At 44.9% G+C, this 24,388-nt stretch overlaps 1 pseudogene; it reads left to right on the plus strand.

Moving 5' to 3' along the window:
• Positions 1 to 11,788: 11,788 nt before the first annotated feature.
• LOC126071614 (60S ribosomal protein L10a-like) lies at positions 11,789 to 12,430 on the plus strand (annotated as a pseudogene).
• Positions 12,431 to 24,388: the final 11,958 nt, after the last annotated feature.

The following is a 24,388-nucleotide window of genomic DNA, read 5'->3' on the forward strand; positions in this document are numbered from 1 at the left end:
AGGGTGGGGGCCTAGGGCCAGGGCCAGGCTCTGGGATAAAATTGGTAATCAGTGATCCTCACTACCATTTGCCAACTGATTACTAAGTGCCAGGGCTTGTGTCCAGCTCTTTACAACCCACAGGACCTCGCGCCAACTGTGTGAGGAAGGTGCTGTTAGGATCCCATGCTACGGATGGGGAAACTGAGGTCACTTGTCTGCTGTTGCACAGCTAGAAGGAGGACATCATGCTTAGCAGAGTAGAGTGACAGCGAAAAAGAGGAAGACCCTCAACGAAATGGATTGACACAGTGGCTGCAACAATGGGCTCCAGCAAAACAATGATTGTGAGGATGGCACAGGACTGGGCAGTGTTTTGTTCTGTTGTATGTGGGGTCACTATGAGTTGGAACTGACTCAATGGCACTTAATAACAACAAAGCAAATGGCTGAGCTGGAATTCAGACCCAGGCCTTTCTCATTCCGGGGTCCCAGCTCTTTCGTCCTGATGTTATCCATTGTGTCTTAAAGCAGTCCTCTTGGAAGAGGGCAATGCTTAACCTTGAGGTTGAGATCCAAGTTGTGGCCCAGGAACTAGGCAGTTACCAAAGCAAAACTGATCAGCACAGGGGGAGGGCTTCATAATAGCTCTGATCCCTCATGCTGACTCAGTTTCCTTGTCTTCTTTTGGCTACTTCTGCACCCACCCCCACCCCCCATGCCAAGCTTAGAAGCTGATATCTGAGTGAAAAAAAAAATCTGAGTTTAGTTGCAGGCTTTTCAAGTTATAAGTCTTTGCCTCTCTACTGAGCTACCTCGCATTTGCAAAAAATGGCTCAAGCCGTAGGTACCTGGCTGGACATAGGGGACCCCCAGGAAAACAGCCCAAAAGCCCTAAACCAGAGGATGCCAATGCAAGAATTTCTGGGGCCAGACAGATCATAATGGTATGACCATGCAGGGTATAAGGAAGTGGCGGGGACTATGGTGAACTGGAGGGTCCCATCTAAAAGCACCAGACTCAAGCTTCTTGAAAAAACATGGCTACAGGAGAGGTCAGCACAACTAGACTAAACCAAAAGCAAAGCAGTTTCCTGAATAAATGGAGCATTTAGAAGGCCAGAGTAGCAGGGGCAGGGGTCTGGGGACCATAGTTTCAGGGGACATATAGGGCAATTAGCATAATAAAAATCTATTAAGAAAACATTCTGCATCTCACTTTGGTGAGTGGAGTTTGGGGTCTTAAACGCTAGCAAGTGACCATCTAAGATGCATCAATTGGTCTCAACCCACCTGGAGCCAAGAGACTAGAGAACACCAAAGACCCAAGGTAATTATGAGCCTAAGAGACAGAACCAAAAAAAAAAACCAAAAAACCCACTGCTGTCAAGTCAATTCTGACTCACAGCAACCCTATAGGATAGAGTAGAACTGCCCCATAGGGTTCCCAAGGAGACAGAAAGGGCTACATAAATCAGAGACTCCCTCAGCCTGAGACCAGAAGAACTAGATGGTGCCCAGCTACAACTGAAGACTGCACTGATAGAGAACACAACAGAGAACCCCTGATGGAGATGAAGAGCAGTGGGTTGCAGACCTCAAATTCTTGTAAAAAGACCAGACTTAATGGTCTGACTGAGGCTAGAAGGACCCCGGAGGTCATGGTCCCTAGACCTTCTGTTAGCCCAAGGCTGGAACCATTCCCAAATCCACTTTTTCAGACAGGGATTGAACTGGACTATAAGATAGAAGATGATACTGGTGAGGAGTGAGCTTCTTGGCTCAAGTATACACATGAGACTATGTGGGCAGGTTCTGGCTGGAGGGGAGATAAGAAGGCAGAGGGGGACAGAAGCTGGCTGAATGGACACGGAAATAGAGAGTGGAGAGAAGGAATGTGCTGTTTCATTAAGGGGAGAGCAACTACTAGTATATAGCAAGGTATATATAAGTTTATATGTGACAGACCGACTTGATTTGTAAACTTTCACTTAAAGCACAATAAAAATTTTTAAGAAATGGCTGCCAGTGAAACATAGATCAGCTACTGGCCAAATTTGGACCAAGGGCCATGAGTTTGAGACCCCCTGTAAATTGTTGCCTCAAAACAACAAGCAGCGATAAGATGGCTAGGATGATGGCTCTACTGCCTGATCCAATTGGGTTGTACACACAAGAAGCAGTGTTGGCAATTGAAAGCTGTTAGTATTATTTAAACAGTAAACAACACGAGCAGATTACTTAGAAAAAGCAAACGGTAAACAACAGGACCAGATTTGAGGAGAACCAGTCTCCTCCACCCCTACAAGTTTCCCATTTAGCTTTGTAGGAGAGGAACCCTCTTATGTCTAAAAGGGACCTGCTCGCCTTTCCCAAATTACCCATGTCTATTTCTGTGTAGCTGGGCGAGCATGCCGCGGACAAGGTGTCAGCAGGGGTATTGCCAGCTCAGGTCAGGTGAGGTGTGGCTGTGTTTGTTCTTTCTGTCTCTCTCAGTCTTTCTCCGCAGCTTTTCTTGATTGGCTTTGGCCCCCATGCTCACTGGTCCAGCTCTCAATCAGCAGCTTTGGGACAACCCTGGGCCAGTGCCAGGGTCAGGTGGGCATTACGACAGCTTTGAAGCAAAACTGTTTTACAGGCAACCCCGTATGCTGTATGCCCACACCTTTGCTCCATGGGCTACCTCTTGCCTGGAGGCGCCCAGCTCTGCTCAATAGGTCAGCTTGCCCACTACTGCTGGTCTGGTGGTTTCCGCTACTTGTACTGCTGCCGCTGTTTCTCTGCCGCTCAGCTCTGCCAAAGCTTGTCAGTGTTTCTCTTGGTTTTCAATGTTATCAGCTCTGTGTTACCAGCTCATACCACAGCCCTTGCCCTGTATTATAGCTCTTCTAGAAGATTCTCAGCTCAGTGCCCCATGTCCAAAGGACACACTCCTCTCCTGGCTCTCATTGATCAGGAAGCCCCCCTCCACCTCTGCAAGACTGCCCTCTCGTATAGAAAAACTCTTTGTCAGTTTCAGGGCGTGGCTTTCATAAATGGACCAATCCCTTAGGCAGATTGTAAACCAATCAATCCCTGCAAACCAATTATGAGAATAGTAAACTGATCAACCCCTTGCAAGATTACTGCCCAACATCTGGGGTCTTAAACACTAGCAAGCAGCCATCTAAGATGCATCAATTGGTCTCAACCCACCTGGAGCCAGGAAGAATGAAGAACACCAAAGACACAAGGTAATTATGAGCCTAAGAGACAGAAGGGACCACACAGACCAGAGACTACATCGGCCTGAGACCAGAAGAACTAGATGGTGCCTGGCCACAACCGATGACTGCCCTGACAGGGAACACAACAGAGATCAGGAGAGCAGGAGAGCAGTGGGATGCAGACCCCAAATTCTCGTAAAAAGACCAGACTTAATGGTCAGACTGGGACTAGAAGGACCCCGGAGGCCATGGTCCCCAGACCTTCTGTTAGCCCAAGACAGGAACCATTCCCAAAGCCAACTCTTCAGACAGGGATTGGACTGGAATATGGGATGGAAAATGATACTGGTAAAGAACGAGCTTCTTGGATCAAGTAGACACATGAGACTATGTTGGCATCTCCTGCCTGGAGGGGAGATGAGAGGGCAGAGGGGGCCAGAAGCTGCCCAAATGGATGTGAGGAGAAAGAGTGGAGGGAAGGACTGTGTTATCTCATTAGGGGGAGAGCAATTAAGAGTATATAGCAAGGTGTATGTAAATTTTTGTATGAGAGATTGACCTGATTTGTAAACTTTCACTTAAAGCATAATAAAAATTAAAAAAAAAAAAAAAAGATTACCGCCTGACCAATCATTTTGGGAGAATGAAAGAATTACAAACCGAGGGCCAGAAAGGCCATATAAAAGAAAACCAATTACGTCGCACTCTGCTTAGAACTTGAACAATTGCTATGAGCAGGGTCTGTTGTGCCGCTGAATAAAGTGCAGGGGCTTCCATGCCCAGGGGCCTGGGGGCCAGCTAGGAGATGAAACTAGGGTATTTGCAAGCCAAAGGGTCTGTGTCATCCTCAATCAGCATCTGCCAAATGAATCCTGGGTGGGCAGCCTGGGCTTTGCAAAGTTTTCACGCACAATCCGGAAAGGGTTTAGGGCTTGGGGTGAGATGAGGGGCAGAGTGGAGGGGACGCCTGGAAACTGGAAGATTCAGGGACTAACAGGTGCCCATAACTCCCCCCAGAACATTTTCTGGTTTCATTCCCAATCATTTACTCCAACACGCATGTACGGAGCACCTACTGTGTGCCAGGCTGTATGCAGGGCACTGGAAATAGAGTGATGCACAAGAAACTCACTACCATGGTTCCTGCCATGAGGAAGCAAGCAGGCTGGCGAGACAGTCAGCTCCGACTCATAGCACCCCGTGTACAACAGAGAAAACACTGCCCGGTCCTGAGCCATGCTCACAATCATTGCTATGTTTGAGCCCATTGTTGCAGCCACTCTGTCTATCCATCTCATTGAGGGTCTTCCTCTTTTTCTCTGACCCTCTACTTTACCAAGCATGACGTCCTTCCTCAGGAACTGGTCCTTACTGATAACATGTTAAAAGTGAGACAAAGTCTCACCATCCTTGTGTCTAAGGAGCACTCTGGCTGTACTTCTTTCAAGACAGATTTATTTGTTCTTCTGGCAGTCTATGGTATATTCAATATTCTTTATCAACACCATAATTCGAATTCTTCATTTAAAAAAAAAAAACTGTGCTATTGATTCCAATTCATAGCAACCCTATAGGAAGGACAGAGTGGAACTGGCCCATACGGTTTCCAGGAAGCGGCTGGTGGATTTGAACTGCCAACCTTTTGGTTAGCAGCTGTAGCTCTTAAGCACTGTGCCACCAGGGTTTCTACTGCAGAGGGATGTAAATCAAACAACAATAAGTTACCACCTCGCAACCACTAGAATGGCAATGATAAAACACACACAAGGATGTAGAGAACTTGAAACCCTCATCCATTGCTGGTGGGATAACAAAAATGGTAACATCACTGTGGAAAACAGTTTGGTGGTTCCTCCAAAAACTGAGCATAGAGCTACCATAAACAAACAAACAAAAAACACATTGCCATCAAGTCGATTCTGACTCATAGCGACTCTATAGGACAGAGTAGAACTGCCCCATACGGTTTCCAAGGAGCAACTGGTGGATTTGAACTACCAACCTTTTCGTAAGCAGTTAAGCTCTTAAACATTGCACCACCAGGGCTCCAAAACTACCATATGACCTTGCAATCCCAACTCTCGGTATATACCTAGAAGAAGTGAAAGGAGGAAGGCAAACAAAAACCTACACACTGTTGTTTATTTTAGTACTTTTTACAATAGCCAAAAGGTGAAAGCAATTTAAATGTCCATCAACACATGACTGGATAAACACAATGTGGTACATACATGTTGTTGTTGTAGGTGCTGTCCAGTTGGTTCCGACTCATAGCCACCCTATGCACAACAGAACAAAACACTGCCCGGTCCTGCGCCATCCTTACAATCGTTGTTATGCTTGAGCTCATTGTTGCAGCCACTGAGTCAATCCACCTCATTGAGGGTCTTCCTCTTTTCCACCGACCCCGTACTCTGCCAAGCATGATGTCCTTCTCCAGGGACTGATCCCTCCTGACAACATGTCCAAAGTATGTAAGATGCAGTCTCGCCATCCTTGCATCTAAGGAGCATTCTGGTTGTACTTCCTCCAAGACAGATTTGTTCGTCCTTTTGGCAGTCCATGGTATATTCAGTATTCTTCGCCAACACCACAATTCAAAGGCATCAATTCTTCAGTTTTCCTTATTCATTGTCCAGCTTTCACATGCATTTGATGCGATTGAAAATACCATGGCTTGGGTCAGGCGCACTTTAGTCTTCAGGGTGACATCTTTGCTTTTCAGCACTTTAAAGAGGTCCTCTGCAGCAGATTCACCCAAAGCAATGACTCTTTTGATTTCTTGACTGCTGCTTCCATGGCTGTTGATTGTGGATCCAAGTAAAATGAAATCCTTGACAACTTCAGTCTTTTCTCCATTTATCATGATGTTGCTCATTGGTCCAGTTGTGAGGATTTTTGTTTTCTTTATGTTGAGACGCAATCCATACTGAAGGCTGTGGTCTTTGATCTTCATTAGTAAGTGCTTCAAGTCCTCTTCACTTTCAGCAAGCAAGGTTGTGTCATCTGCAGAACACAGGTTGTTAATGAGTCTTCCTCCAACCCTGATGCCCCGTTCTTCTTCATATAGTCCAGCTTCTCGGATTATTTGCTCAGTATACAGGTTAAATAGGTATGGTGAAAGAATACAACCCTGATGCACACCGTTCCTGGCTTTAAACCAATCAGTATCCCCTTGTTCTATCCGAACAACTGCCTCTTAATCTATGTAAAGTTTCCTCATGAGCACAATTAAGTGTTCTGGAATTCCCATTCTTTGCAATGTTATCCATAGTTTGTTATGATCCACACAGTGGAATGCCTTTGCATAGTCAATAAAACACAGGCAAACATCCTTCTGGTATTCTCTGCTTTCAGCCAGGATCCATCTGACATCAGCAATGATATCCCTGGTTCCATGTCCTCTTCTGAAACTGGCCTGAATTCTGACAGTTCCCTGTCGATACACTGCTGCAGCCATTTTTGAATGATCTTCAGTAAAATTTTGCTTGTGTGTGATATTAACGATATTGTTCTATAATTTCCACATTCGGTTGGATCACCTTTCTTGGGACTAGGCATAAATATGGATCTCTTCCGGTCAGTTGGCCAGGAAACTGTCTTCCATATTTCTTGGCATAGATGAGTGATCACCTCCAGCGCTGCATCTGTTTGTTGAAACATCTCAATTGATATTCCATCAATTCCTGGAGCCTTGTTTTTCACCAATGCCTTCAGAGCAGCTTGGACTTCTTCCTTCAGTACCATCGGTTCCTGATCATATGACACCTCTTGAAATGGTTGAACATTGACTAGTTCTTTTTGGTATAATGACTCTGTGTATTCTTTCCATCTTCTTTTGATGCTTCCTGCGTCGTTTAATATTTTCCCCATAGAATCCTTCACTATTGCAACTCGAGGCTTGAATTTTTTCTTCGGTTCTTTCAGTTTGGGAAATGCCGAGAGTGTTCTTCCCTTTTGGTTTTCCATCTCCAGCTCTTTGCACATGTCATTATAATACTTTATCTTCTTGAGCCGCCCTTTGAAATCTTCTGTTCAGTTCTTTTACTTCAACAATTCTTCCTTTAGCTTTAGCTGCTCAACGCTCAAGAGCAAGTTTCAGAGTCTCCTCTGGCATCCATCTTGGTCTTTTCTTTCTTTCCTGTCTTTTCAGTGACCTCTTGCTTTGTTCATGGATGATGTCCTTGGTGTCATTCCACAACCCATCTGGTCTGTGGTCACTAGTGTTCAATGCATCAAATCTATTCTTGAGATGGTCTCTAAATTCAGGTGGGATGTACTCAAGGTCATATTTTGTTTCTTGTGGACTTGCTCTGATTTTCTTCAGTTTCAGCTTGAACTTGCATATGAGCAATTGATGGTCTGTTCCACAGTCGGCCCCTGGCCTTGCTCTGACTGATGATATTGAGCTTTTCCATCGTCTCTTTCCACAGATGTAGTCAATTTGATCTGTGTGTTCCATCTGGTGAGGTCCATGTCGCTGTTTATGTTGCTGAAAGAAAGTATTTGCAATGAAGAAGTTGTTGGCCTTGCAAAATTCTATCACTCGATCTCCAGCATTGTTTCTATCACCAAGGCCACATTCTCCAACTACTGATCCTTCTCCTTTGTTTCCAACTTTCGCATTCCAATCGCTAGTAATTATCAATGCATCTTGATTGCATGTTCAATCAATTTCAGACTGCAGCAGCTGATAAAAATCTTCTATTTCGTCATCTTTGGCCCTACTGGTTGGTGCGTAAATTTGAATAATAGTCGTATTAACTGGTCTTCCTTATAGGCGTATGGATATTATCCTATCACTGACAGAGTTGTACTTCAGGATAGATCTTGAAACTTTCTTTTTGACAATGAATGCAACACCATTCCTCTTTGAGCTGTCATTCCCAGCACTGTAGACTATATGATTGTCCAATTAAAAATGGCCAATACCAGTCCATTTCATCTCACTAATGCCTAGGATATCGATGTTTATGCATTCCATTTCATTTTTGACGATTTTTAATTTTCCTAGATTCATACTTCATACATTCCAGGTTCCGATTATTAATGGATGTTTGCAGCTGTTTCTTCTCATTCTGAGTCCCACCACATCAGTAAATGAAGGTCCCAAAAGCTTTACTCCATCCACATCGTCATTAAGGTCAACTCTACTTTGAGGAGGCAGCTCTTCCCCAGTCATCTTTTGAGTGCCTTCCAACCTGGGGGGCTCATCTTCCTGTACTATATCAGACAACGTTCCGCTACTATTCATAAGGTTTTCACTGGCTAATGCTTTTCAGAAGTAGACTGCAGAGTCCTTCTTCCTAGTCTGTCTTAGTCAGGAAGCTCAGCTGAAAACTGTCCTCCATGGGTGACCCTGCTGGTATCTGAATACTGGTGGCATAGCTTCCAGCATCACAGCAACACGCAAGCCCCCACAGTATGACAAACTGACAGACACGTGGAGGGTACATGCACACAAAATTATTCAGCCATATGGAGAAATGAAGTCCTGATGCATGCCACAACATGGGTGAACCTTGAAAACATTATGCTGAGTAAAATGAGTCAGTCATGAAACGACAAGTACCGTATGATCTCACTTATATGAAAGAGGCAAACGTATAGAGACCAAAGTTTATTAGTGGTTTCATAGGCGGAGCCTTTGCTAAGGGGGCACTGAGTTTCTGTTAATGGAATAATTTGGAAAAGGATAGTGATAATGGCTGCACAGCACGAAGAATGTAATCAAGGTCACTGAATTCTACGTGTAAAAATTGTTGAATTGGTAAATGTTTTGTCATATATATTTTCAGCACCATTAAAAAAAAAAACCTAAAAGAGAGAACTATGGAACTTACACATGATCTTAGCCAAAAGGCCAAGAAGCGATCAGAGTGGATTATAAACATGAGCGTGGAGCAGGAAACCTTCAAAAGAGTTCTCTCTTCTCCACACCCCCTGCCTTCCGGGGGTCGACATGTAGGTGAAAGCAGGCCTATCCTCCTTGCAACCCTGGGGTGGCGGGCTGCTCCGCCTGCTGGTGTGCAGAGTACCTGGAGTGTATATCATTGTCAGCGCCATCTGCTGGCCATAAGTTTTCTGGGCTGCTTGGTGGCCACAGTGGGTAAGTGCTCAGTTGCTATCTGAAAGATCAGTGGTTCAAACTCACCAGTCATTCCACAGGAGGAAGATGTAGCAGTCTGCTTCTGTAAAGATTTATAGCCTTGGAAACCATATGGGGCAGTTCTACTTTGTCCTGTAGGGTCTCTATGAGTTGGAATCGACTTGATGGCAATGGGTCTGGTTTTTTGGTTTTTGGTATGGGGCCATTTTGGTATGGGGCCCTAGTTAAGTGCTTGGTTGCTAACCAAAATGTCGGCAGTTCCAACCCACCAGCTGCTCCATGGGAGAAAGATGTAGCAATCTGCTTTCGTAAAGCTTACAGTCTTGGAAAACCTATCGGGCAGTTCTATTCTGTCCTAGAGGGTCACTATGAGTAGAAACCGACTTGACAGCAACAGGCTTTTATGGGGGCCATTGAGCAAAATCGAGTCCTTCTGTGGCTGGTAGGTTCCAGGCAATACCTACTACAACATTCAGCCAGAACCACTGAGTTTGCCTATCATCTGATTTAGTGAGGCATGGGAAAGAAACCCCCAAGGCATCCTGAACCTGGATGTTCTCCACCCTATAGCCCACTGGGATTACCCTTTAGTAACTCTTGCCACACAGTGCAGTCCAACCACCGCACCACTTATCCTAAATTTTATGCTAAAATTAAGACATCTAGATTGCAAGGCAGTATATCATAGTGGTCAAAAGCGTATTTTCTCATTTGTAGGATGGGGCTGTGTGATGCTATCGGGATAAGATGGGCAAATCCACATTTATCACTCCTTTCTCTAACCCTAACCACTCAGACCTCACCCCTGGCCACCCGAGGCTAGGTCACAAGCTAAAGGACTCTATCTTTCTTCGTCATTTGCCCGTGCAGCCATTCCCTGGCCACCAGCCACCCAGAGCTGGTGTCTTCACAAGTTAAGACCCTGTCCTCCCAGCCTCTGCTAGCTCATTGCCTGCTGTGGGTTCATTAATTATATATAATGGCTCACAAAATTCATAGAGACTATTACCTAGAGTTAAGGAACACTGATGGTGCAGTGGTTAAGTGCTCAGCTGCAGTTCAAACCCACCAGCCACTCCATAGAAGAAAGGCGTGGCAGTCTGCTTCTGTAAAGATTTACAGCCTTGGAAACCCTATGGAGCATTTCTACTTTATCCTATAGGGTCCCTATGAGTCTGAATCAACTCAACAGCAAAGGGTTTGGTTTTTTTGGTATTACTTATATTTTCACCATACATAGTCACAATCAAAGCCCTTGGAAGCAGCAGTCAAGAGATCAGACTGGGGAAATTTGCTTCAAAAGACCTCTTTAAAGTGCTAAAAAGCAAGGATGTTACTTTGAGGGCAAAGCGTGACCCAAGCTGTGATATTTTCATTCACCTCATATGCAGGAGAAAGCTGGGCAATGAACAAGGAAGACCAAAGAATTGATGCCTTTGAATTATGGTGTTAGCAAAAAATATTAAATATACCATGGACCGTCAGAAGAACGAACAAGTCTGTCTTGGAAGAAGTACAGCCAGAGTGCTCCTTAGAACCAAGGACGGCAAGACTTCAGCTCATGTACTTTGGACATGTTGTCAGAAGGACCAGTCCCTGAAGAAGGACATCATGCTTGGTAAAGTAGAAGGTCAGCAAAAAAGAGGAAGACTTTTGATGAGATGAATTAACACAGTGGCTGCAGCAATTGTGAGGATAGTTGTACATAGGGTCACTATGAGTCAGAATCGACTTGAAGGCACCAAACAACAACAACCTATAATTACAGTTACCTGGTTTTTCTGACCAGAAATGATACAAGCTAAGAGACTCATCAGGCAAGGTCTGAGAGGCCCTGACAACATGAGGCTTTCATTATCCCCAGGGACATGCCACCCTCTCCTGTGCTAGTATGTTCTCACCACTCCAGGAAGCCCCAAAAAGAGGTTGGGGACCTCATGCACATGCATGACTGAGGCCTTAACACATAGTTATGATTGGTCTAATCAATGAATATACATGAATGCATCAAGCCCCTCCTTGCCTGAGGCCTGTTCTCAGGTTGGGGCCTGTGTAACATGTTTAAGTGTTGCCCTGATGGTGTGGTGGTAAAGAGCTCTGCTGCTAACCAAAAGGTTGGAAGTTCAAATCCACCAGCCATTTCTTGGGAATTCTATGAGGCAGTTCTACCCCAACTGTAAAAAAAAAAAAAAACCAAACCCACTGCCGTTGAGTAGATTCCGACTCATAGCGACCCTATAGGACAGAGAAGAACTGTCCCATAGAGTTTCCAGGGAACGCCTGGTGGATTCGAACTGCCGACCTCTTGGTTAGCAGCCTTAGCACTTAACCACTCTGCCACCAGGGTTTCCTTTCCACCTTGTGTGTAGGGTCACTAAAAGTCAGAATTGACTTGATGGCAACAGGTTTTTGGTTTTTTAAGTTTTGTCTGTCTATTTTATAAAACAAAAAGATCCTTGATTGCTCTTTTCTGGTTACTGCGGTGCTAGGAACCATGAGCAGCAAAGTCTCTTGCGACACCCTCTAAAAGGCAGTGCGGGAAGTCCTGCGGTGGAACCAGCGCGAGCACAGGAAGTTTTTTGAAACAGTGGAGCTGCAGATTAGCTTGAAGAACTATGTCCCTCAGAAAGACAAACACCGCTCGGGCATCGTCAGACTTAAGTCCACCCCCCACCCCAAGTTCTCTGTGTGTATCCTTGGGGACCAGCAAAACTGTGATGAAACTGAGGCTGTGGCTATCCTTCACATGGACAACGAGGCACTGAAGAAACTCAACAAGAATAAGAAGCTGGTCAGAAAGCTGGCCAAGAAGTATGATGCCTTTTTGGCCTCTGAGTCCCTGGTCAAGCAGATCGCATGAATCTTGGGTCTGGGCCTGAACAAGGCTGGCAAATTCCGTTCCCTTTTTACCCACAATGAGAGCATAGCGGCCAAAGTAGACGAGGTGAAGTCCACCATCAAGTTCCAGGTGAAGAATGTGCTGTGTCTGGCAGTGGCCATCAGCCATGTGAAGATGACAGACGATGAACGCATGTACGACATTCAGTCCCTGGTTTCACTGCTAAAGAAGAATTGGCAAAATGTCTGAGCTTTGTACATCAAAAGCACCGTGGGCAAGCCCCAGCATCTGTACTAAGGCACAGCTCAATAAACCATAGTGTTACTGTCAAAAAAAAAAACCTTGATTGCTGGTAAATTCCAAGAGCTATTTTCAGAAACCAGAGGCAAGAGGCCAAGTGAATTCTTTGTCCCACAGGCTGACAGTGGTACTACCTTATAGGACAGTTGGGAAAATGTAATGAATATGTAAAGCATTTAGAAGACTACCTGACCCAGAGTACCCATTTGGTAAACACCAGCACTGGGATTTTGTTTCATTTCTACCTTTGCTATTGGGCTGTGAGCTCTCTAGGAGTGCCCTGGTCACCGTTACATCCCAAATGTCCTATCCCAACAGAAGGTGCCTAATAAATGTAAGCTAAATTGGCTTGTGGATCCAAAAAATTGAAATTGATTAGAAGCGAGAATGGCAAGACTTCATCTTACTTACTTTGAGCATATTATCAGGAGGGACCAGTCCCTGGAGAAGGGCATCATGCTTGGTAAAGTAGAGGGCCAGTAGAAAAGAGGAAGTCTGTCAATGAGATGAATTGACACAGTGGCTGCAACAATGGGCTCAAGAGTAACAACAATTGTGAAGATGGTGCAGGACCGGGCAGTGTTTTGTTCTGTGAGTTGGAACCCACTCTCTGGCACCCAATAACAACAACAACAAATTGGTTTGAACTATCGGCCTTTCGGAAATTAGTACTCACAGCTGAGCTCTTTTCCTCTAAATCTGAAGGTGAGGAAACCCATTGGGTTCCAGATATCCCTAGCAAGGGGCTCCCTGGAGGTCAAGTAAAGCAGAGTTGAATTAACCCACCAGGGACAGTTTGGTATTCACTCAGAAATATATGCCCAGAGCAAATATCACTTGCTGAATCAGAAATTCCATTTCCTAGGAAATGGAATGACCATACTGTAATCCCCCAAAACCCCAACTGTAATAGAGTTTAGAATATAAATCCAAAATATGTATTCATCTAGTGTGCTAAATTAAGAGGAGTTGGGATTTTTTTCCCAACTTGGGTAACAGTGATTCTTTTATCAAAACTTCTAGTTATTGAGATGCACAATGCAATGTTGCTAGGCCTTTATTTCCAAATTAATCATTTTTTCAGGAAATAACTTATTGAGAGCCCCCTTTGTCTTAGTTATCTAGTGCTGCTATAACAGAAATACCACAAGTGAATGGCTTTAACAAAGAGAAATTTATTCTTTTCCAGTTTCCAAACCAAAACCAAACCCATTGCTGTCGAGTCAATTCTGACTCATAGCAACCCTGTAGGACAGAGTAGAACTGCCCCATAGAATTTTCAAGGAGCACCTGGTGGATTTGAACTCCTGACCTTTTGGTTAGCAGCCATAGCACTTAATCACTACGTCACCAGGGTTTCCTTTAGGAGGCTAAAAGTCCAAATTCAGTGGGCCAGCTCTAGGGGAAGGCTTTCTGTCTGTTTCAGTTCTGGGGGAAGGTCCTTGTCATCAATCTTCCCTTGATCTAGGAGCTTCTCCTCGAAGGAACCTCAGGTCCAAAGGACGAGATCTGCTTCTGGCGCTACTTTCTTGGTGGTATGATGTCCCCTTGTCTCTCTGCTCACTTCTCTCTTTCATATCTCAAAAGAGATTGAAGTAAAATACAACCTAATCTTATAAATTGAGTCCTGTCTCATTAACATAACTACCACTTATCTCACCTTGTTAACATCATAAAGGTAGGATTTACAACATATAGGAAAATCACATCAAATGATGAAATGGTGGACAATCACACAATACTGGGAATCATGGCCTAGACAAGTTGATACATATTTTGGGGGAACACAATTCAATCCATGCCATTCTACCCTTTGTCCCCCCAAAATTCATGTCTTTACCACATGTAAAATACATTCACCTTGTCATAGCATAGCAAAAGTCTTAAATCAAGTCCAAGTCCAAAATCCAAAAATTTCCCTTTATCTGCGAAATCTAGAATGCAAGTTATCTGCTTCCAAAGTGCAATGTTGAAACAGGCACCGAACTAGACATTTCCATTACAAATAGGAGAATTTGGAGGGAAAGAAGGGATAACAGGCACCAAGCAAGTCAACAGAATACTTTATATTAGCTGTCAAGGTTTGAAAGTAATCTTCTCTTCTCTGAGGCCATTTAGGTAATGGCCCTGCCCTACAGACTCTGGGTGTTGGCTGCACTCTCCTGATTCTAGGTGGAGGCCCCTTGGCCCCAGGCTTCAACTCAGTCTTCCAGGTCCACTGGAACAGCAACTCTGCCCCCTCAGACTTGGGTGGCCCCATTCTCCTCGTCCATCTGAGGGGCGACTCCACCCTTTGAGACTGAGGCAGCTCTGCTTCCTGGGTTCCTCGTCTCTTCAGCTTCTGATTCCTGGTTCCTTGGCCTCTCAGCCCCTTGGGCCTTGCCACCTGTGTATGCCTGGCTCAGGCAAGTATTCCAAAGCTCTGTAGCTTCCTACTAAGCTGCCGCTTGACCTGAAGGTAATTCCAGGGAATCAGTTCCTTCAAGGTTCAAATGGACACCTAAGGGCAGATGGCCTGGGTGAGTCACCCCAGTTTCATGAACCCAGGAATCAGAATTCCAGGGGAAGCAAAGTGATTTTCTCTTTATGATGAACATGTATAAACGGGTAGAGAAATCAGGGAAGGCTAACTATGGAGGTGAGCCTGAAAGCTGAGGGATGAATAGGAGCACAGCAGACATGGACCTTGCCATTAAGATCCTGGTAGTCCCCCCTTCCAAGTGCCAGCATCTGTATGTCTTTGCCAAGTGGTTTTCTCTGGTGGCTGCACAAAGCAGGACAGAAGTGTCAGAGAATTAATAATCCTTGGGAGCAGCTCTCCATCAGTGACTGACAGGAGCTGGATCAGTACCCCACCCAGCTCCCTCAACATTTGGTGGAATGACTCTCAGGTATGCGTCCTCCACTACCTCCCAGAGGTTCCCAGCAGGACTGGGCCCCAGTTGCCCAGGGTGGTAGCCTGCCCTTTAACACACCCTTTCCTGGCTGCTTTCCCTTCCTGGGTCATCTCCCAGGAAAATCACTTGTACTCAAATTTTCACCTCAGCATTGGCTTTTAGGGAACCCAAACTAAGACAAAGCCTCCCCAGCATCGAGAAGGCAGCATGTGCAAAGAAGAGAGTTTTAGGGGACTGGGGGTAAAAAGATCAGCAGGGGTGGAACAGAGAGGAGAGGAGAGGTCTTGAAGAGGGAGGCCCAGACCTCAGAGAGGCAGACCCAGGAGCAAAACCTTCTGATGTGTTGGGGGGAACCCACAACAGGAACCTCCTTTGTGGTTTCTAGCCACAAAGTAAGATTGTAGCCCGTTTCCTCAAGGCCACAAAGGAAATGCTTACTAGTTGGGTGACGGTTTTGCTTTGTTTTATCAGCACTGCCGATCACCTTCCTGCTCAGCTCGGGCTCATTCTGGCTATCTCTTCCCTCCTAAGTCTCTCACTTTTATTCTTACTTCAAAGGCGAGCCCAGGGCTGTACAAAAACAGCCTTGGGGTGGAGCGCTGACCTTGGGCCGCCCTCTGCCTGCAGCTTCTCTGCTGATTCCTCACCCCAGCTCAAGAGCGAAAACTATTCTTAAGCCCATTTTGCAGATAAGACTGAGGCCTACAGAGGCCCAGTGAAGTGCTTAGGTTCCCACAGTCAGTGAGGGCAGAAAGGGGGTTGACTCCCAGGTTGCTAAAATTCAGAACACAAGTCCTTCATCATTTCATTGAAGCTATAATAAAGAGTCAACCAATCTTTATTGAGCACCTACTGTGTGCCAAGAACTGAAGAAACACAAGTGAACAAAGCAGACAGGAATCCCTGCACTCCTGGGACAGGCATTCCTGTGGAGAGGACCCAGTGTTACGGACTGAATTGTGTCCCCCCAAAATATATGTCAACTTGGCTAGGCCCTGATTCCCAGTATTGTGTGATTGCCCTCCATTCTGTGATTTGATATAATTTTCCTATGTGTTGTGAATCCTAATCTCTGCTTGTGGCTAATGAGGCAAGATTAGGTTATGTTAAAGGGGATTAGGGTGGGATGCAACAGCCTTACTCAGGTCACAGCCCTGATCCCATGTAAGAGAAGTATCCCAGGGGTGTGGCCTACATCACCTTTTACAAGAGATAAAAGGAGAGAGAAGCAAGCAGAGAAATGGGGACCTCATACCCCCAAGAAATAAGCACAAGGAGCGGAGCATGTCCTTTGAACTCGGGGTCCCTGGGGTGAGAGGCTCCTAGACTGCAGAAGATTGATGACGAGGACCTTACCCTAGTACCGACAAAGAGAGAAAGACTTCTGGAGCTGGCACCCTGAATTCGCACTTCTAACCTCCTAAACTGTGAGAGAATAAATTTCTGTTTTGAAAGTCATCCGCTCGTGGTTTTTCTGTTACAGCAGCACTAGCTAACTAAGACATCCAGATGGTTAAAAATAATAATTACTATAGTAATAATGAGGAGACCTGGTGGTGCAGTGGTGAAGCGCTTGGTTGTTAATTGAAAAGTTGGCGATGTGAACCCACCAGCTCCTCCTTGGGAGAAAGATGTGGCAGTCTGCTTCCTTAAAGATTACAGACTTAGAAACCCTATAGGGCAATTCTACCGTGTTAAGGAGCCCCAGTGGCACACCGTTTAAGTGCTCAGTGGCTAACCAAAAGATTGGGTGTTCAAACCCATGAGCTATTCCCAGGAGAAAGATGTGGCCCCCTGCTTCCATAAAGATTGTTATTGTTGTTGTTGTTAGGCGCCATCAAGTTAGTTCCGACTCATAGCGACCCTATGCACAACAGAATAAAACACTGCCCGGTCCTGAGCCCTCCTTACAATCATTGTTATGCTTGAGCTCATTGTTGCAGCCACTGTGTCAATCCACCTCGCTGAGGGTCTTCCTCTTTTCTGCTGACCCTGTACTCTGCCAAGCATGATGTCCTTCTCCAGGGATTGACCCCTCCTGACAGCATGTCCAAAGTATGTAAGACGCAGCCTCGCCATCCTTGCCTCTAAGGAGCATTCTGGCTGCACTTCTTCCAAGACAGACTTGTTCGTTCTTTTGGCAGTCCATGGTATATTCAATATTCTTCGCCAACACCACAATTCAAAGGCATCAATTCTTCTTTGGTCTTCCTTATTCATTGCCCAGCTTTCATATGCATATGATCCGATTGAAAATACCATGGCTTGGGTCAGGCGTACCTTAGTCTTCAAGGTGACATCTTTGCTCTTCAACACTTTGAAGAGGTCCTTTGCAGCAGATTCACCCAAGGTAATGCGTCATTTGATTTCTTGACTGCTGCTTCCATGGCTGTTGATTGTGGATCCAAGTAAAATGAAATCCTTGACAACTTCAATCTTTTCTCCATTTATCATGATGTTGCTCATTGGTCCAGTTTTGAGGGTTTTTGTTTTCTTTATGTTGAGGTGTAATCCATACTGAAGGCTGTGGTCTTTGATCTTCATTAGTAAGTGCTTCAAGTCCTCTTCACTTTCAGCAAGCAAGGTTGCGTCATCTGCAGAATGCAGGTTGTTAATGAGTCTTCCTCCAATCCTGATGCTGCGTTCTTCTTCTTATAGTCCAGCTTCTCATATTATTTCCTCAGCATACGGATTGACTAGGTATGGTGAAAAAATACAACCCTGATGCATACCTTTCCTGACTTTAAGCCAATCAGTATCCCCTTGTTCTGTCCAAACAACTGCTTCTTGATCTATGTAAAGTTTCCTCATGAGCACAATTAAGTGTTCTGGAATTCCCATTCTTCGCAATGTTATTCATAATTTGTTATGATCCACACAGTGGAATGCCTTTGCATAGTCAATAAAACACAGGCAAACATCCTTCTGGTATTCTCTGCTTTCAGCCAGGATCTATCTGACATCAGCAATGATATCCCTGGTTCCATGTCCTCTTCTGAAACTGGCCTGAATTCTGGCAGTTCTCTGTTGATATATTGCTGCAGCCATTTTTGAATGATCTTCAGTAAAATTTTGCTTGTGTGTGATATTAACGATATTGTTCTTTAATTTCCACATTCGGTTGGATCACCTTTCTTGGGGCTCGGCATAAATATGGATCTCTTCCGGTCAGTTGGCCAGGAAACTGCCTTCCGTATTTCTTGGTATGGACAAGCAAGCACCTCCAGCGCTGCATCTGTTTGTTGAAACATCTCAATTGATATTCCATCAATTCCTGGAGCCTTGTTTTTTGCCAATGCCTTCAGAGCAGCTTGGACTTCTTGCTTCAGTACCATCAGTTCCTGATCATATGGTATAACGATTACAACCTTGGAAACGCTATTGGGCACTTCTCCATCCTGTAGGGTTGCTATGAGTCCGAATTGACTCAAAGGCAGTGGGTTTGGTATGGGTGTTAGCTGCCATCAAGTTGGCCCCTGACTCATGACCAACCCCTGCACAACAGAATAAAATGCTACCCGGACCTGCTCTACCCGTCCATGATCAGTTGCAGATAGGACCATTGGTTTTCACTGACTGATTTTCAGAAGTAGATTTCCAGGCCTTTCTCTGTAGTCCATCTTGGTCTGGAAGCTCCCGTGAAATATGTTCAGCATTATAGCAACACGCAAGCCTCCACTTACAGATGGGTGGTGGCTGTGCTTAAGGAGCATTGGCCAGGAATCCAACCCAGGTCTCTTGCATGGGAGGCAAGAATTCTATCACTCAACCACCACTGCCTCCCAAAATAATAATAAATTATAATGGTTAATATAAGATAGAAAAAATATGGAGGAATGTGTGGGGTTAAAAGGGACTGTCTTTTGACAGAAGGGGCCACATAAACAGAGACTACATCAGCCTGAGACCGGAGGAACTAGATGGTGCCTGGCTACAACGGATAACTGCCTTGACACGGAACACAACAGAGAATCCCTGATGAACCAGGAGAACACTGGGATGCAGACTTCACATTCTCCTAAAAGGACCAGACTTAATGGTCTGACTGAGACTAGAGGGACCCCAGAGATCATGGTCCCCAGACCTTCTGATAGCCAAAGACTGGAACCATTCCTGAAGCCAACTCTTCAGACAGGGATTGGACTGGACTATATGACAGAAAATGATACTGGTGAGGATTGAGCTTCTTGGCTCAAGTAGACACATGATACTATGTGGGCAGCTCCTGTCTGGTGGGAGATGAGAAAGCAGAGGGGGACAGAAGCTGGTTGAATGGACACGGGGAATACAGGGTGGAGAGGAGGAGTGTGCTGTCTCATTAGGGTGAGAACAGCTAGGAGTACATAGCAAGGTGTATATAAGCTTTTATGTGAAAGGCTGACTTGATTTATAAACTTTCACTTAAAGCGCAATAAATAAAAATATTTAAAAAAAGGGACTCTTTCTAGGTTGCTAAGAATTTTTATAAGGTTTGGATGTTTTAACATTAAACGTGGGTTTCTGGGTATGATGAAAGGCCATGAGCTCATTTTGTTTTTAAATGATGGACACTGCTGCATCGGTCCTTCGAGAAGGTGTCAGGTGATGCTTCTCCTGCAACTTCAGGTGTTAGAAGTTCTGCTGGATGCAGAGCCAGAGCCTGCCCCTGTAAGACTCCAGAAGCCAGGTCTGGGTAGAGGAGACAGTAATGCAGACCTCAGGCTGGACTTCTGGACGTAATTGCTATGTGCTCAGACAGTCCCATTTGCTCCTTGAAGGCCTGAGCACTTCCCAGCCCAAGGAATAAGGGGATCAGACCAGAGTCCATCAATAGTAGACCAGGTTGTTTTGTGAGGTAGTAAAAGTCCCGTCATCCTGTGTTCTCAGAAAGAAGCTGGGTCCAGTATTGTCACTGTCTGTTTACACATGTGGGTCCCTAGAAGGTGTGCATTCAGGATGGCAGGGACTGCGTCTGTTGTATTTGGCACAGTGGTTGGCATATACTGAGTGCTCATTGTTGAATGAAAAAAAGGAGTAAATGAATGGACAGATGCCAATCATAAGAAAGGCATGCTGGAGAAACCAAGGAAGAAGGAGAGTCAGGAACAGGAGGAGGAAATGGAATGTGTGACTTATGGCCTTCATGAACAACTGCATCCTTTACCATGAGACCAGAAGAACAGGATGTTGCCCAGCTACGATTACTGAACATTTTTATTAAAGATTTTATAGAAGAATTCTGATCAAAAGGGGGAAAATGTAGAACAGAATTTTAAATTCTTACAGAATCCAAGCTTTCTGGAGCTATGGAGGTTGGTGAACTCCTGAAACTATTGCCCAGAGATAATCTTTAAAACTTAAACCAAAAATATCCCCTGAAGCCTTCTAAAAACCAAACAATAGTTTAGCTTAACTAGTAAAAAATGTTTGCCTTGAGCATTGTACTCTTTTAAGATCTATCTATATGGGATCAAATTGACAAGAGCAACTCAAAAGATGAGATAGAAACCCTAGAGGGCAGTGAGTTTATGTTAATGAGGGAAGGACAACTCAAAAAAGAAGAAGAGAATGGTTGCACAACTTGAAGAATGTAAATAGTGTCACTGAACTTTACATGTAGGAATTATTGAATTGGTGTATGGTCTGCTTTGTATATTCTCAACAACAAAAATAAAATCAATTATAAAAAGAAAGAAAGAAAGGCATTCTGGTTTTGGAGTCTGGAGACTGGCCTTCAAACCTCAACTCTTCCGCTCCCTGGGCTAGGTTGTCCCCTGGGCCTCAGGTTCCCCATCCTGCGGATGGGAATAACAATAGCACCTACCGCCAAGGATGGAAGGGAAAGTTCCAGACCATTAGTTTAGTACCTGGCACAGAGTAAGAGCACCAAGAAGTTGCTACAGAAACTCTCCCAGGTTTTTTAAGAATCACAGAAAACACTCTGAAAGCAGCCTGCAAAGGAAATTCCTACGCTGGGTGGGACCAGTTTTCATGACCCCAAGGTCCTGGCTAAGTTTCGGGTCAGGGCTGCTCTTTGTTTCCCCAAATTATCTCTCATTTGTCCAGTCCAAGATGAGGTAGTGGTTTCCAGTATCCCCGCCAGGCCCAGCAAGGAGCTTCTGCTGAGACTGCAAGAAAACGCTCCCTAAGAATGCAGAGGCCCGGCTGGGGACAGCGCTTGTAACTCATCCCAGGCGCCTGCCCTCAGGACCCCAGGCAATCTTTAAAAACCCATTATAAACTCCTCTATTTTCTTTAAAAAAAAAAAATTTTTTTTTTCCTGAGGACCAAAGGAATACATGCTCATTATAGACAATTTGTGAAAAATTTCAGAAAAGCCTAAATAAGAAAAAAAATTTTAATTAACCTGGAAGCTTACTGCTGCTAGCACTTTTGTGAACTACCAACCAATCATCTTTCTCTACAAAACAAGTTATCTGTGCTAGGTTTTCAAAAGTTGGAACTGCTCTGAATGCCTAACTTCAAAAGCTTCTGTGTCCACTTAGCAACGTGCTGGGATTATTTTTCCACATCATTAAAACTTTCAAGGTTGAGGCAGATTCCACATTAAAAAAAAAAAAAAAAAGGCTATGTATGTGTTGCTCTACTGTTAGCTGCCACTGAGGCAACTCCGACTCATGGCAACTCTATGTACATCAGAACGAAACTTTGCCCAGTCCTGTGCCATCTTCATGATCATTGGTCTGTCTGAGCCCATTGTTGTGGCCGTGGGCCAGTACATCTCACTAAGGGTCTCCTTCCTCTCTACGGTGTCCTTCCCAGCCATCAGTCCTTCCTGATGACACGTCCAAAGCAAGCAAGCTAAAGTCTTAAACAATATTCTGCGATTCTAGGATTTTCACTGGCTAATTTCCCAGAAGTAGATTTCCAGGCCTTTCTTCCTACTCTGTTTTAGTCTAGAAGCGCCACTGAAACCTGTTCACCATGGGTGACCCTGCTGGTTTTGAAATACTGGTGGCATAGTTTCCACCATCATAACAATGCAAAAGCCATCAAAGTAGGACAAATTCACGGACGGGTGGCAGACTGTATGTATGCTGATGATGACTCATTGCAGTCAAGTCAATTCCAACTCATAGCGACCCTATAGGACAAAGTAGAACTGCCCCATAGAGTTTCCAAGGCTGTAAATCTTTATGGAAGCAGACTGCCACATCTTTCTCCCATGGAGGAGCTGGTGGGTTTGAACCACTGATCTTTCGGTTAACAGCTGAGTGCTTACTCACTGCGCCAACAAGGCTCCTTGACTGTATGTATACACTCGTGGAAAAAAGGCAGGATGGGTGTACATCACAACATCTATGTGGTGGGCAAGACCGAGGCCCCTGGGCTCAAATTATAGCTCCGTCAATTCGCCAGCCTGGGAGTCTGTACGCACCCAGCACTGAGACCTTGGGAAGCTGCTCCTCTCCCAGGCTTCAGTTTTCTCATTTGTATCAGGAAATGGTGGGCAGAATGAGCCACAGATTCACTCGCTGGAGTGTAAATCAGCCCAATCTTACTGGAGGGAGTTTTGGAAATTTGGCATCAAAGGCCTCAGACTTTGCACGTCTTTTGGCCCAACCATGACATCCCTGGGAGTTTGTCATGGACAGATACAAAGATTTAGCAAAGGATGCTCATCAGAGTGGCAAAAATCAGAAATAACCTACGTGTCCAACAGGGTTAATGGCGGGGTGGGGTGGTGTAAGCGTGTAGCTATGTCAGAAGCTGCCTAACTTCAGGGGGATAATGCGAATCACCATCAACAGCACAAAGCTGATTCCTGTGAGGTGAAGGGCACAGATACCTCCACTCTCCGATGTTTTTACCAATTTGGACACCAGCCATCCTTTCCACGGCACTCTACTTCTCTGCTGGGTTAGATAATTTGTTGCAATGGCCACACAGAACTCACAGACCATACTCGAGACTGTGGGGTTGATTAGGGAAGTAACAGGTTACAACTCAGGATCAGGATCAACTTGGAAATAAATGGGTACAACTCAGAAGATAGGGTACAGTTCTTCAATCAGGACAACTTCCAACCAAGACAGCTCTCCACCTCTTCTCACCTGTGGCCACAGGGAAGCCCTCTGCTTGGGCCTATTAACCACCTACAAATGACAACATGGGCAAAATATTTAACGACGAAGAAAGCATCTAAAGAAGATGGAAGAAATACACAGAGTCACTGTACCAAAAGAATTGGTCAACGTTCATCCATTTCAGGAAGTAGCATATGATCAAGAACGAAAGGTATAGAAAGAAGAAATCCAAGGTGCGGTGAAGGCACTGGCAAAAAAATAAGGCTCTGGGAATTGATGATATACCAAATGAGATGTTTCAACAAACAGGTGCAGCACTGGAGGTGCTCGCTCATCTATGCCAAGAAATTTGGAAGACACTTACCTGGCCAACCAACCGGAAGAGATCCATATTTGTGCCCACTCCAAAGAAAGGTGAGCCAACAGAATGTGGAAATTATCGCATATCATTAATATCAGGAAACCCTGGTGGCGTAGTGGTTAAGAGCTACAGCTGCTAAACAAAAGGTTGGAAGTTCAAATCCACCAGGCGCTCCTTGGAAACTCTATGGGGCAGTTCTACTCTGTCCTGTAGGGTCACTCTGAGTCGGGATCGACTCGACTGCCGTGGGTTTGGTTTTTGGTTATCATTAATATCATACACAAGTAAAATTTTGCTGAAGATAATGCAAAAATGGTTGCAACAGTATATCAACAGGGAACTGCCACAAAGTCAAGCCAGATTCAGAAGAGGCTGGGGAGGGAGGGAGGACTATCATTGTGACTCCTTCCTGAGCCCTTTGCAATCACTGACCTTTCTACTAACTTTATAGTTTTGCCTTTTCCAGAATGTCATACATTTGGAATCCGTCAGTAGGTAGTGTTTTCAGTCTGGTTTCTTACATTTTGCAATATGTGTCATAAGGTTTCACCAAGTCCTACCACTAGTTTGCTTTTGTTATATGCCATCGAGTCGGTTCCAACTCATAACGACCCTATATACAACAGAATGAAACACTGTCTGGTCCTGCACCACGCTCACAATCATTGTC

Source organism: Elephas maximus, chromosome 3 (genome assembly GCF_024166365.1).
Source record: "Elephas maximus indicus isolate mEleMax1 chromosome 3, mEleMax1 primary haplotype, whole genome shotgun sequence".
In the NCBI taxonomy this organism is placed as follows: domain Eukaryota; kingdom Metazoa; phylum Chordata; class Mammalia; order Proboscidea; family Elephantidae; genus Elephas; species Elephas maximus.